Source organism: Ailuropoda melanoleuca, chromosome 17 (genome assembly GCF_002007445.2).
Source record: "Ailuropoda melanoleuca isolate Jingjing chromosome 17, ASM200744v2, whole genome shotgun sequence".
Classification (NCBI taxonomy): domain Eukaryota; kingdom Metazoa; phylum Chordata; class Mammalia; order Carnivora; family Ursidae; genus Ailuropoda; species Ailuropoda melanoleuca.
The window spans coordinates 14119991-14134575 of NC_048234.1; the positions used below are offsets into that span (position 1 = coordinate 14119991).

At 60.5% G+C, this 14585-nt stretch overlaps 1 long non-coding RNA gene across 4 annotated transcripts; it reads right to left on the bottom strand.

Annotated features, from left to right (window-relative positions):
* Nucleotides 1-7940: 7940 nt before the first annotated feature.
* On the bottom strand, nt 7941-13713 carry LOC109490917. Of its 4 annotated transcripts, none has more exons than XR_004621754.1 (4): nt 12790-13713; nt 12440-12636; nt 10915-11678; nt 7941-10745 (listed from the first exon to the last, which is right to left on the bottom strand). It is a non-coding gene; the product is annotated as an uncharacterized LOC109490917 (long non-coding RNA). The 4 variants fall into 4 exon arrangements; XR_004621756.1 differs by having other exon boundaries at nt 10915-11038; nt 11605-11678; nt 12440-13713; XR_004621755.1 differs by having other exon boundaries at nt 7941-9158; nt 9926-10745; nt 12440-13713.
* Between the last annotated feature and the right edge of the window lie 872 nt (nt 13714-14585).

Sequence of the window (14585 nt, forward strand, 5' to 3'; positions counted from 1 at the left end):
CCCCGCCCCCGGACTCCGCCCCTGGTAGGGGCGGGCACGCAGGACCCACAGGACCCCTCCCTCTCCGGCGAGGACGGCGGGGGCGGCGCGGTCCCCCAACACCCGGGCCTCGCGCGGGCGGCGGCACGTCCGCTCTGCCCCGTCGTGGACACTTTTAATCCATGAAACGAGGCCAAGGGCCATTCTTTCCCGGGCCACTTCGCAAACTGCCGGGCGCGCCAGGAAGGCGAGCGCGCCGCTGCCAAGGCGTGGGGGTTCTCCGGGAGCCGCGAAGCCCGGGGGCCGGCCCGCGCCCTGGGCTCCCTGACCCTGGGCCCCCAGCCTCTGAGCCTGGCCTCCCGCACGCTTGGGAGGTGGGGGGAGGCAGAGGGCCATCGCCGCCCGTTGGGCCTGCTCGGTGCCAGCCCCCGCCCTGTTGGCGCAGCCTCCGTGCCCCATGGTGGGAGGCAGGCCCCAGTGCCTGGGGTGGCGCCCGCCGTGCGGGCGGGCCGCTGCGTGCGTCCAGAGCGCGTCGGTTTCCCCAGCCCTTGGCTCAGTCGGGTCCTGTTTCCACGGGCGCCCTGCACGACGCGGGCTGCTGCCAGGCATCCGAAGCCAGGCGGGTGCGGAGGGGCCGCAGGCGCGGGAGGGGCCGGGCGTTACCTCCCGGGGCTGGTTTGCAAAGATCCGGCCACTGTGTCCTCCGGGCCTGACCCTGAGCCCGCGGCCAGGCCCAGCTGCTTAGTGTCTACCGATGTCTCCACCTACGCACCCCTAGTGTGCAGTGCGCCCGGCCACCCACCAGCGGCTCTGGGGGCATGCCTGGTCCCTCTCAAGGACCAGTGGCCCAGCGGGGCCAGGCTGCGGGACCTATAGCCCTGAACCATCGTAGCTGTGTGCGCTGGGGCAGGTGGCTGGACCTCTCCGTGTCAAATTCCCCATCTGTGATGGGGGAGTGGTCTTCTTAGGCCCTGTGGGATGATCTCTTCCCTTCCCCATAAACCAACATCAAAGAAGGTCACCAGCCATGCCACAGGTCAGGCAGCAACAAGTTAGGTCGCTGAGCTGAAGGCTTGTTCATTCACCCTTATCATCATGGGATGCCCACTGTATGCCAGGCCCTGTTCTAGACCCAGGGGGCTGCAGCTGGAGCCGGGCTTGTGGCGTGGCCCTGCCTGGGGCCAGGTACATCACTTGTCTTCCAGCCTTACAGTCTTACAATGGGCTCTCCCCCCCTCACCTGGCAGGGGAGGAAACTGAGGCACAGCTGGGGAGAGGCCCAGGAGGACAAGCTCAGAACTCCTGGGACGGTTGTGGGCCGTCTAAGCAGTGGACTGGACCCTCCCCCAGGTCTGCATGGCCAGCAGGTGGGCACCGTGGGGGTGAGAACCCAGGGCCTGTCTTGCTGGTCCTGGGCACACTCCAGGCTCAGACCTCCGGTCCCCCACCCCACACCTCACCCCTGCTGGGAGAGCAGTTTTATAAGTGAAACCAAAGGCATGGAAAATGCAAGTCACCCACGGGATTTCTCAGAAAAAGGGATCTTCCACTAAACCGGGTCTAGGCCCTGCCGGTGACCTTTCCCCCTCCCTGGCGTGGGGGCAGCCAGCCCAGGGCCTGCTGGTCCTTGAAGGAGCTGCCGTAGGCCCAGTTCGAGGCCAAGGGAACTGAAGCTCTGAGACATGGTCAGTGCCTCTGTCACTCTGTCCTGCTTCAGGGGCCCTGTGAGCGGGGACCCCGCAGTGCCCCGGGGTCTGGACAGTTCTTCTCACAGAGCCCATAAGTGACTGCTGACAAGCAGCTGGAAACCACAGAAGCACTCCCCCCTCCCACCCTGGGGGCGGCGCTGGTCCTGGAAGGGCCAGAGAGAGGGCTGCGGGAGAGAGCGTCCTGAAGGTGCAGGGGAGGCTGGGAGGTGCGGAGGAGAGAGGGCGGGAGCCTAGGAGCCTCAGCCCCTTCAGCAGGTGAGAGGGTCTTGGTGGGCCACGTGGGGGCTGCAGGCAGGAAGGCTGGGGGGCACTGGGTCTGCCCTCCAGAGCGTGTTTCTCCTGTGGGCCCCAGGGCAGCCCAGAGCTCAGGTTTACCATCCGCTCTGTCCAGGAGGAAGTCGGGAAGGGTTGCGATGTAACAGTTCAGCCTTTACACCTGGGTTTGTAGCCCCCCCCCCTTCACCTTCCTGGGGTCCAGGTCACAGCCAGCCCCCACAGCTGGGGCTCGCCCTCCAGGCTGCCCTCCCTCGAGTGAGTATCCTCAGGGAGGGCCTTCCTGTCTCTGTTCTGTCGTCCTCATTTGCCTGGGAAGTGTGTGTTTCCCGGACTGTTGCAGGTCCTCCTGCAGAGACCAGCCGGAGGGGCCGAGGTGGGTCCGGGACGCAACACGGAGCTGAGGGTCCGTGGACAAGTGGGGATGCGGAGCGTCACCGGAGAGTCACCTGGGCAGGGAGGGGTGGGCTGGCCTGTTCCCGCCCGGGGACACTGGGACGCCCAAGCAGCACACACCTCGAGACACACCGGCACACAGCGTCTCCACGGAGCTGTGTCGCTGGGGACCCACTCCCGTCTGACAAACGGGGACGCTGCGAAGGAGGAGTGTTCCGGCCCATTTGACACCAAGGCCACTGTCCCGTGCATGGGTGCTGTGGAGCAGGCCCAGGGACGTGGGCAGAGCCCAGGACACCTGAGCAACATCTCTCCTGGTGGGGAGGGACCCCGGTCTCGCCCACGCCACCCACCCCCGGAGCTGTGCCCCCGTGTTACCACGGGGAGAGCGCGATGTGTCACCTCGGGCCGGGGAGGATGTGCGCGCAGACAGGCCGTGTTTGCTGGATGGAAGCCTTAGGAAGTCTTGGTTTCTGGCGCCTGTGTCTCTGAGACATGTGGGTCCCTGCGGGCGGTGTTTCCATTTTACGCAGGGAGGGGTCGGTGCGGGAAATGCCCCAGGAGCCCCCACCCAGTGAGCCTGTGCTCCCTCCTGCCCCAGGAGGCGGGCTTTGCAGCCAGAGGCAGCTCCCGCCACCACCAGGGCCCAGGCCTGCCTGCACATGCCCACCGCCAGGGAGAGCCCAAGGCAACCGCACACCCTGGGAGCTGGTGGCCCGCCGCCCACCACGCACCCAGTGGGACCGAGACACGGCTGCCCAGGCTCTGTGCGTCTGTCAGGTACTTGCAGGGACCACAGCTCCCAGCAGATGGGGGCGCAGAGCCAGGAGGCCAGAGTTGCTGCTCCATGTCCAGAAGGTCAGAGGAGGGCGGCCAGGCCTATGAGGAGGTGCTGTGCCATCACCCCCACTTTAAGGACAGAGAGGTGTGTTCCAAGGTCACGGAGGCATGCCAGGGAAGGGATCGCAAGGGGCCAGGTAGTGTGGCGTGGGCACACTCGCAGGTGTCTGCACTGCCTCCCACAGCCCCCCCAGCAAGGCATGACCCACTGAGGCCGCCCAGTATGATGCAGCGAGCCCCAGAGGGCTCGGAACCCCAGAAGCAAAGGGAGTGCACCATGAGGGAGACACTGAGACACAGCCATCCGTGTTTTGGAACGTCGCAGAGCCATTAACAGAGCGTGTGGGCGGCAGGCTGGCTGGCCTGGAGGGACCCGCCTGGTACCCTGGACAGAGCAGGGACAGGTGGCTTCCTCTTGAAGCCCTGAGCCCTCCCCCGAGCAGGGTGGGGCTGACTCCACTTGTCCTCTCTAGGCCTCTGTACTCAGCAAACCCTTATCCTGGGCAGCCAGGTGGCAGGGTCTGTGGTCACCCCCACTGTCAGTTCTTCCCTTCTCTCTCTGTCACAGACTGCTGATTTTTAGCTCAGCAAATGGCTTCCCAGAAGAGAAACTGCTTTTCCCTGCTCTCCTGCAGCTAGGGGTGCCCGTGTGGCCACATTCTGGCAGTGGAAGGGGGCGTGCAACATCAGGGAAGGGATCTGAAACGGAGGGGGTGTGCCATTCTTTATTACTTCCTCCTGTCTGCTGGGTGGCATACAGATGTAATGGCCAGAGCTCCAGCAGCCACACTGGGCCATGAGGGGACCTCGGGCCTAGGAGTCTTACAGCAGAGCTAAAGACAGAAGGAGCCTGTGTCCCCAGTCCTTGGCACACAGGCCTTCCCTGGGCTGCCCACCTCAAGACTTCTTGGGTGTGAATAAGGAAAAAAATCTGTCTTGTTTGGAGGGTTCCATAATTTTGGGGGGTTTGTGATACAGCTGATTTAGATCCTACTTTTTTAATGTGTTATTTTTTCATTAATAAATAGATTTTCTTATTTAAACGCAGAACATATAAGAGATTGAGTCACATCCCCCCAATCCTATTTTGAAAATGTATATTAGATTATGTCATTGGCCAGCTTAAATCCCTCTCTCACTTTTTAAAATATTTATTTGAGAGAGAGAACTTGAGAGAGAGAGAGCACGAGAGAGAGAGCACTAGCAGAGAGGGCAGAGGCAGAGGGAGAAGCAGGCTCCCCACTGAGCAGGGAGCCCAATGTGGGACTCGATCCCAGGACCCTGGGACCATAACTTGAGCTGACGGCAGACGCTTCACCAACTGAGCCACCCAGGCGCCCCACCTCTGAAGTTGCCTTGAAAAAATCCTTGCTCCTGGTGCCCGAACAGCTAAGACCCCTGCACCCTCCCCTCCCTTCAGCCTCCCCTCTGCCCTGCTGTTTATTCCTTGGACTCTATACTTGGGGCCTTTGCACTCCCCATTGACCCCATCTGATGATCGTGCCCCCAGGCCTCCATGTGGGTGGCTCCTTCCTGTCACCTGACCACAGACCATCCCCACGGCCCGAGGCCCCCCTCACCCCATGCCCCGGGTCAGCTCCTGAGAGCACCATGCTTATTTATGTGCTTGTTGTCAGCCCCCTCCCTCCCAGACACCAAGTCTCGGACACTGCTGACCCTCGGCCCACGCCCTAGCTGCCCAGGGCATGCCCTAGCCATGTCTGTTTTGTCCGGCCTGCAGGCATCTCTCAGCCCAGCTGGCTCTGCCCAGCCCGTGCTCCACAAACCACTAATGACAGAGCTGCTGGGCTCCGGATTCCTGGCCCTGACATGGACCGCTGACTCAGGCCGTCAAGCTGATGGGCTGCAGGTGATCGTGGGAGTGAGGCTGGGTGTCTGGCGCCCCGGCAGGGCAGGTGGCCTGTGGTTTGGCGAAGAGACATCGCTGGCAGGTCAGGTCTAGTCTGGCTTCCTCCCACCTCTCCTGAAGGTCAACCGCTGACCCTGGCCAGTCCAGGGAGCTGGCGGGGCTGAAGGCCCAACTGCAGGCCAAGAGGAGGTCCTCTGGGCAGGCAGCGGCTCTTCCTTAGTAAACGAGGTCAGAGACAGTTGCTGAGGGACCCGTGCGGCCCAGGCACACCCATCCTGCAGCCTCCCTTCCCCCCCTCCCCCTGCCTAGGGCCAGACACTTGTTCTCCAAGTCTGGGGGTCACCTCCTCCAGGAGGACTCTGGATACGCCCGGGTCTCTCCCAGGGACACCCCGCTACACACGCATTGAGGCTTGCTGAGGCTCAGCTTCCAGGATGCTTCCTGCCATTGGGGTCCATGGCTTATGACCAAGTGCAGACACCGCCACCAGGAGGCTGAGGTTGGGACTAGCAGGAGTTGCTAAGGGACCTGGGCCAGGGCCTTGGCGTACAACACCCATTCTACATTGGGAAACTGAGGCTCCCAGCATGGAGACTTGAACCCAGGTCTCCTGAGCCCACCCCCCCCCCCCGGTGGGTGCTGGGAGCTACCTTGAGGCTGTGGTGGGCACACAGGCGTGCTCGGCTGACTCAGGGCCTTTCCTCTGGCCCACCTCAGACCCCGAGCTGACCACAGCTTTGCTCTCCTTGGGGAGACCTCAGCAAATGCCCCAGGAGCTGTGGTGGGGAGGGGCTTTGGATCCAGGAGGCATGGAGCCCTCCTGTGCCCCGTCCCTGCCCCGAGGCCTCCAAGCCTGCTGGACACCATGCGGCCCCTGCATGGTAGCCTTGTGGGATAGCCTTGTGCTGCCTCTGGTTCGATCAGCATCACAGCCACTGAGGGACCCTGCTCTCTGGCCCACCCCCAAGTCCCGGGGAGGCTGTGCAGCTGGTCTGGGGACCCCAGTTTGACCCCCAAGGTGGGGATTTAAGTCAAGTCATGGATCTGACTGAGGGGCACAGAGAGGGAGGGCCCCACTTCTGAGCACCCGCCGTGGCCGCACACAGCTGCTCTCATTCATCACCCCTTAGCACGGGGCACGTGTCCCTCTGCGGCGGGAAAGTCAAGGCTTGTCAGCGTGGCGTGTATCAGTTACGCAGGGAGGGAGGCCCGCGGAGGGTCCGTCCCGGTCCCAGGGCCGCCACAGTTCCCATGCAGCTGGGTTCGTGAGGACCATCCTGTCGCTGTCACATCTCCTGGCTGATGAGCGAATTCGAATTCGGTCCAGCAGGTGGCGAGGCTGCCTGCCTCCTGCTGAAGGACTTGCCATCTGCAAGCGGGGGTCCTGGAGGGCCTTTTCGAAGAACAACTGCAGAGCAGGGGGCCAGGTGAGAGCAGGTTGCCCTTTGCTCTCCGCCCACCTTTGGAACACCTGGTCTGCGCTGCTCGGTCTGAACACGTTGGCTCTTCCTCCCGGCCTCCTTGGAGCCGACGAGGCTCTGCTTCTTTCCTTGAGTCAGCCAAGGCTGATCAGAAGGGTTGCAGAGCTGAGAAATTCCATTTTGATTCCAGCGGCTCCTTCCTGGGGGGGTGCAGAGGTCTGGGGGCAAAGCAGCCTGCCCAGGAAGCAGGTGGGAGGCAGGTGTGCCCTGGTTCCCGGCCCACCCCAAGGGCTCCTCCTGGGGCCACCACTGCTCAGGGGCTGAGCCATCAGATGGCTGGGGCTCCAGTCACATAGTCAGGGCAGGTGCGAGGAGCTGGACGTGCGTGCGACCTGCTGGCCTCTCCGTGGGGCTGACTGCCTGGCCAGCCCGTGGGTGTTGTCCGTGCGGCATACAGGCTGCAGTCTCTGGGGAGGCTCCCCAAAGTGCCACGTGTCCTGTCCCGGCTCTGGTGGCGTCCAGGCTGGCAGCAGGCCGGGCCTGGCAGGCCCGTTGCTGGGCAGAGCCCAGGACAGCATGCAGCCAGCTCTCCTTGAGGGCATCTCACAAGTTGATGGAAACCCATCCAGCACAAAGGGGCATTTATCGGACTAGATGCTGAGTCTCTGCCCGAACGCAGGGAGGACAGAAATAGCCTTTCACGCAGCGCCAGCAGGGCTGGGCTGTACTTTGCAGGGTGTCAGTTTCCCAGCTCCTTCTCTGAGCTGTGCATCCTGTCCCTATTCATGGCTACTCACCGTGTCCTGGGCGGGGGACTCTTTGATCCCTCTCCTGCTGAAACTGTTAGAGAGAGGGAGAGGGGGAGAGAGAGAGAGAAGGAGGGAGTGCAAGAGGGATGGGGGAGAGAGGGAGAGGGAAGGAGGGAAGGGGGGAGAGGGAGGAAGAGCGGGGAGGAGGGAAGGCAGGGAGAAGGGGGGAGAGAAGAGGGGAGGAGGGGGAGAGGGAGAGAGAGGGGGAAGGGAGGAGAATGGAAAAGGGGACAGAGAGGGAGGGAAGGGGGAGGAAAAGTGGAGAAGGAGGGGCAGGGAAGAGGGGGAGGAGGGAGGGGGATGGGGAGAGGGAGGAGGATGGACAGGGAGAGGGGGAGAGAGGAAAGGGATGGGGGATGGGAGGGGGAGAGAGGGGAGAGGAGGAGGGAGGAGGGGAGGAGGGGGAGAGAATGGAAACAGGGAAGTGGTTCAGTCAGGACACTCTGCCTCAATGATCCCGTGTGGCGTGAATGCCGTGGCTCTTGGTAAGATGGTAGCACGTGGCCTCACTCCTGGAAGAGACTTCCGTGTCCCTGAAAATGGCTATCCTTCCCACAGCTTTGCTTGCGCTACTCCTTCTGCCTATCACATCTCTCCAAAAATGCACCAGGAAGCAACAATTAAGTCCCACTTGATACCTATAAAGAATTTAAAAAACTTTAATGTGCTAAAACCAATGCTAGTAATGTTCTAAAGAGGCTAAGTACCTCAGTTGTTACTAACAAAGTTCAAGGACTTAACTAATACAGGATTTTTCTCTCACATGAAACGAGCCTGGAATTAGGAAATCTAAGGCTAGCATCCACAGTGTTATTGGCGACTTTTCTTTCCTGCCTTGCATAACGTAGAGTTTCCATCCTCAAAGTAGCCTCATGGCCCGAGATGGCTGCTGGAGATCCCACCATCAGTGCAAGAAGCAGGTGTAGGGGACAAAAGGGGGCTGGTTTCCAGTTGTCTGTCTCCAGACAGTGGATCAGGCCAGCCTGTGTGACTGGGGACCAGTGCTGGAGTGAGCTGGGTGCCCCGAGGTCGGGTCGTAAAGTGCACTGTGGCTCTGCCCTTCCCTCCTGGGCCGCCTGCTCCACGGGAGCCGCCACCACGTGCTGAGGACACTCAGGCCACGCTGTGGACAGTCCCGTGTGGGCGGGAGCAGAGGCCCCCAGCCAACAGCCGGCACCAGCTGCCCGTGAGGGAAGGAATCTCCTGGAAGCGGGTCCCTAGCCCAGTCAAGCCTTCAGGTGAGACTGCAGCCCCAGCCTCACGAGACCCCAAGCCAGAGCCCTGCAGACTCACTCCTGATTCTTGACCACAGAAACTGTTAGAGACACTGAACGATTACTGGTTTTTAAGCTACTAAGTTTTAGGGTCCTTTGTTTCACGGCGATAGGTGAGTAAAACTGTACTTTGGTCCTGAGGCCAAGCAGCTCTGAGGTGTCAGAGAAGCCCCAGCATCTTGGGGCCGACCCAGTCAGATTTGTTTCTCACTCATGCACGTCGGATGTGGGTGGGGGCTCCCTGCTGGTCGCCCAGGGACCCGGTGCTCTCGCCCCGATGCCAGGTCACTTCTCCCTTCCAGCGGTTTGGAGTTAGTCGTGTGGTCACGCCCAGACCTGCGTGGCCGGGAACGTGTCGGTATAAACTCAGCAGTGTGCCACGGTGATCACGGGGAATCTCAGATACAGGTAACATCGCTGTGCAGACAGGAACGGTGACACGGGGTTTCATCCGGGTGGTGGCATGGGGTCGTCTTTCTACCGCTGCGGACTTGCACGCTGTCTCCAGTGGGCACATGGCCCCTCGGCAAGCCCGCTGGCCTCCTCCTCCGTCTGTCGCGTAGCTCGGTGTGCACTTCCCACAGTACCTCATAACCAGACAGAAAGGTAGAATGAGAGACGCACACAGTGATGTGGGTGGTTTTGACCCCTCATCGAGGTCATGTCTGTGCACTTCACTGTCCCCTTTCTGGTGACATCTTCCCAGCACTCCTGAAGCTTCCCCAGGAGTGGATGCAGGTGGGGGCACAGGCCAGGCAGGAGTGGGGGGCTTTGGAGAGCACCTGGGTCCCTCCTGGTCCTGCCTCCCTGGGCTCCTGGGCACTGCCCACTCAGCCCAAAATGAGACCTCCACCTAAGGCTGGGGACATTTCCCACCTCCCTGGCCCCTGATGCCCATGATCCCTATGATGCCCATAGCCCCCCAGGATGCCCAGAGATGACCCCATGATGCCCACCTCCCCATGATGTCCATGTCCCCATGGAGCCATAGTCCCCATGATGCCCACAATCAGTGAGGATGCCTGCAGCCCCCCGTGGCGCCCGTGGTTTCCTGTTGACAGTAGGAACCCTCTGCTCCCAGCCCACAGCCTTCTGAGTGCACTGTCTGTCGTGCACCCCTCAGGGAAGGCCCCGTCCTGGCTGTGGTGGCGGGAGGAGTGAGGTCTGGTCACAAGTTTGTCATCAGGGTAGGGGCTGGGGTGGACAGTGGGAGCCTGATGGACCAGCTCACCCAAGGCTGGCCTCGGCCCTCTGGCCATACGGCCGCAGAGCATGGTGTCGTGTCCCTGCACCTCGTGGGGGAGATCCCACGGTGGAGCCACCTCCCCGAGCCTGGGTGCTGCCCAGCACTGACCTGTGGCCCTGGTGAATGGTGTCCTGGAGGACGAGGGCTGGCTGCACGTGGCCCTCACAACAAGCCTGGCTGTAGGCACTCTTACCCATTTGATAGATGAGAAAACTGAGGCCCGCAGGATGGTAGAGCCAGGGGGTGGAGGGGACGGCTTGAGAGCCCAGAGGTCCCAAGAGCGCTCTCACGTGGTGGCTGTGAGGGGTGGCCCTGCCAGTGTGGGGGTCCCCCGTGCCACGGGGGTGCAGACCGTGCTCGTGGGGCTGGGGCACAGGTGGTGGTCAGGGCCACCGGCAGAGCTGACACTTCAGAGAAGCTTGCGGGGAGGGGGGGCCAGAGCTGCTGTGCGGGGCCTGGGGCCACGGCTGGTGTCTCCCGGGGAGGAGGTGACGTGGTGGCTGACCTGCCCCGGGCGGGAGTCAGGGCCGGGGGGGGCCGCGGGTGTCAGCAGCGGGAGCTGCCTGACAGCGGCCAAGCCGTGCGTGCCCAACACCCCCGAGGTGCTTGGCCTTGGCTCAGGGCCTGTGGGAAAGCAGAGCAGGTCCAGGCGGCCCGAGAACGACGAGGGTCAGCCGAGGCGGGAGCCAGAAGCCGTGGCCTGATCCCCGGGTGCAGCGCAGAGCCAGACCCGCAGGCACTGGGCCAAGTCCACACGCGATAGTCCATGTGGCTCCGTGTCGGACAGGCCAGAGGCTGCGGGTGCTGCGCTCGGGGTCAGCGGCCAGCCAGGTGTCCTTCCAACCTGGAGCCCAGCAGCGAGGGGACACACGATCGCTGCCTCACCCCACGGCCGCGTTGGCTGCCACAGACACTGGGGAGATGAGATCTGGAAGAGGAGAGGTCTGGTAACGAGAGGGAGCGGGGTGGGTGGGGAGGGAGACACAGAGACAGAGAGACAGAGATGGAGACACCGAGAGAGACAGGGAGGGAGCGAGTGGGAGGGAAAGTCAGGGAGTCAGGGGGAGCTGAGACGCCCCTGATGCCCCCTCACGCACCTGTGTGGTGTGGCTGCCCTCGGAACCCGCTGCTTCTGGTGTAGTCCAGGTGCATGGTGGCCCTGAGCTCCTCCAGAGAGGCGTGGGTGACGGACTTGGGGTGCACGCATAATGTGGTTCTGGCCTGAGGGACACGGGGGACTCCTGGGGGTCGCCCTGCGACAGGTTTCCGTGACCCGCAGTCTGCCTTTTCCCTGTGGCCACTGGCCCCTGGCGTCCAGTGCCCCCACTCCTCAGCACAGCCCACACAGCCGTCAAGGCCGCATGTCCACCCTGGGGTGAGGGACGGCCTCACGGCTGCCCAGGGGTGAGGGACAGGAAGCAAGCAACACGAGATCAGCCTGCAATGCCTGCCCTTGCCCTGGTGTCTAAATGACATCCACTGAAGACTTCAGTAAAAAAATTCCAGGATTAACTTTTCTGCCATTCATGTTTTCCAGAAATTGCTTAAAACAGATCAGAATGGCTACAGGTGACCTTTTCCTCCTTCCCTCCACGCTGGGGTCCTGGCCCAGCCCAGCTGCGGATGGAGGGAGGCCCCTGACTCATGGCAGATGGGTCCCAGGGGTGGCACAAGCCTGTGGTCGTGGAGGCGTCCAGGCAGAGAGATGCTGGCCCTCAATCTGGAGCCGGGCGTCAGGCAAGTGGCTAAGACATCATCACAGGTCCGACAGTGGCCAGGGAACTCACCCCACTCACCAAACCCTCAGAGCTGGTCCTTGGGGGCAGCTGTCAGAGCGGGTTTATAAGCTAAAAGCGTCCACCTGTTAGGAATGATGGTGCGTCACGTAACAGAAATAGGATTTGTCCCCTCCCATCGCTAGGTCAGACCAGGGCAGCCACAGCCTCGTCCAAAGGCTCAATGTTGTCTGAGCAGTATCTCGGGATGCTCGTGGCCTTCTCCTTAAGGTTGCTGCCTCATGGTCACAACACGGCTGCCACAGGTCCAGGCATTTTGTGTGTGTGCAGACCAGGGAGAAACAGGGAGGAGGCACTAGCCATATCTGCCCCCATTTCTCCTGAAAGCCAAAGCCCCAAACGTCCCCAGCAGACTGTCCTTTAGGTCCCAGGGCCACTCTTTGCTGCAAAAGAGTCTGGGAAATAAGGAACAGATTTGACCTAGTCTTGACCGATTGCCTGGGGTGAATATGTTGTCTCTGGGGCAGACAGTACCACTGCATACCCATTCTTTCCCTCTTGATTTTTAGGAATGGAACCCCTCAATTTTATCTGTATTACCCCAAATAAAGCCCGATTCTCTATCTCCTTTACAGTGTAAAAATTAGTAACAGGAAATCCCACTGAAATGGAGTCGGGAGGTTTGGTGGGGGAGCTCTCAGCCCTAGCTCATGGTCAGCTGCAGACCCAACGGGAAGAGACGTACTTGACCTTGCACACTTCCCTCATCCAGCAACAGCTCCTCCAACGAGAAGCCACCACACTTGGAACGCCCGGTTTCCTCGGATGGACTTTTAGTTCATAACCACCTTCCCACCTGACCCCTTTTCTCCTTAAAGAAGCGTACCTCTCCTTTGTTCCCCAGATTTGCCTACAGTTTCACCAGCGCTTACTGTCCTGGGCTGCAAGTCTGTCCTCCTCCCCAACAAACCCAGCTTTTGCTGGTAAAGTAACTGGCAGTCCCGCGTTTGAGGTTAACCACGGCCAGGCGAGCCCGCGTGCCCAAGCTCCGCTCCTCCGCGTCGACTTGCTGGAGTTTTGCGGCTGAGAGAGAAGGGAGCAGAGGCTGTCATGGGGGCCTCGAGGCAGGAGGCCTGGCCTTCTGCGGGGCAGCTGAGTAGCGTACATCCCACGGGGCCATCCCAGGCCTGCTCATCAGACCGGCCGCTGGTCCTCCCCAGGCGAAAACCTTCTCACCGTCTCCAGCTTTTCCCCTCGGGTGGCGGTGAGACCACGGCAGGCCCGTCCTTGGGCCTGGGCTGTGGCACCGGGGGCTGGGCTGGACAGGGCGCAACGGGCCTCAGAGGTCAACGCTGAATTGTAACTCACACCCATCTTGAGAGTCATAAACACGGACCATCACGAATGTCAACACTTGGAACCGTGTCGTCCCCCGGAAAGTTCTTTGAGGCAAGGCCTCCCCGCCTCCACAGAGGCCACCGTGGTTCAGACTCATCGTGCCTGTTCTGGAATCACAGGAAATGACCTATTATGTATCCGGCTTCTCTGGCTCACAAAACGTTTTCCAGATGCATCGGTGGTGGGTGCGTCAGGAGCTCGTCTCCCCCAGCTGTGCGGCTGTGGGGGGGCCTGAGGGCGCCGGTCTGGGGCTGTGCTGAGTGAAGCCGCTCTTCACGCTCGCGTGCGAGGACTCGTGTAAACATACGTTCTCACTTCTCCTGGGCAAACAGAGTGGAATCTCTGGTGAGTGCGTGTTCAGTGTGTCAGAAAGGCCCAGACCGCTGTCGCAGGGGCCGCCTTTCTTCCAGCGAAGCCCGAGTCCCAGTTGCTCTGCGCCCCCGTGCTGGGGCTTTCTGCCGGATTTCCTCCCCCGCGGGAGTCAGGGTGAGGCGGTTTCTCACAGGCTGAGCTGCGGGCTGGTGGGTTTTCTGTAGGAGACGCAGGGCACATCTCCCCTGTTGGGGCCTGCAGTTGAGGGTTCTCTCCTGCTGAGAGTCCTGGCCTGGTCTGTCAGGGACACACGGGGACACAGGGCCGTGCGCTGTGACAGCTCCCCCTGCTGGCCTCCGGGCTCCACTTCAGTGAGGTTTCCTTCACTTTTCCCATTTCCCACTTTCTTTCTTTTTTTTTTTCTTTTTTTTTTTAAGATTTTATTTATTTATGTGACAGAGAGACAGCCAGCGAGAGAGGGAACACAAGCAGGGGGAGTTGGAGAGGAAGAGGCAGGCTCCCAGCGGAGGAGCCCGATGTGGGACTCGATCCCGGAACGCGGGGATCACGCCCTGAGCCGAAGGCAGACGCTTAACGACCGTGCCACCCAGGCGCCCCTTCAATTTCCCACTTTCGATCAAGATTTCTTTTTTCTGAAAGCATCACTGATCAAGAGTGAGGTTTTCCGAATTCCCTGGCCTTTGTCCCTTGGCACCAGGAAGGACCTTTCCTGGGTGTCATGTCCCACGTTGGAGGGAAGCTGTACCGATTGGAGGCCCATTGGAGTAACGAGGAATATCAGGAAGGAGAAACTCTCAGACGCTTCCTTCCAATGTCCACATTTGTCAAGGTCGTAAGCACTGGAGATTATCCCCCTAATGTATATCATTTTTGTACAGGTATGACGGGCAACGAAATACGAAACTCAAAATAATTATACAAAACAAAAGAAGTTACGTGATAATTCCAAATTGTGTCATGGTTCTAAACCAGGAATCTAGGTCTGAAAGGAGCCAACTGAAATACTGATTAGCATTTATTCCAACTTAGAGGGGAAAGATTCTCTTTACAAGGGCAAAACTGGAGTCCTGTATACCTTCTGGAAGTTTCTGCCGGAAGCAGCCAGGAACGCTGACTAGTGGATACTGCAAGAGCACACTGGAAGAATTAGCCAAGTACATTTGGGGAGATACCATGTAGATATAAATATGAAACAACAGCTGATGAACTTTTTGCAAAAACAGCATAACTCCAAAGACGTTGTAAAACAGTGTTGTTATCTCAAAAGAACTGTTTGGAACCAAGTCTGCTATGGATAATAC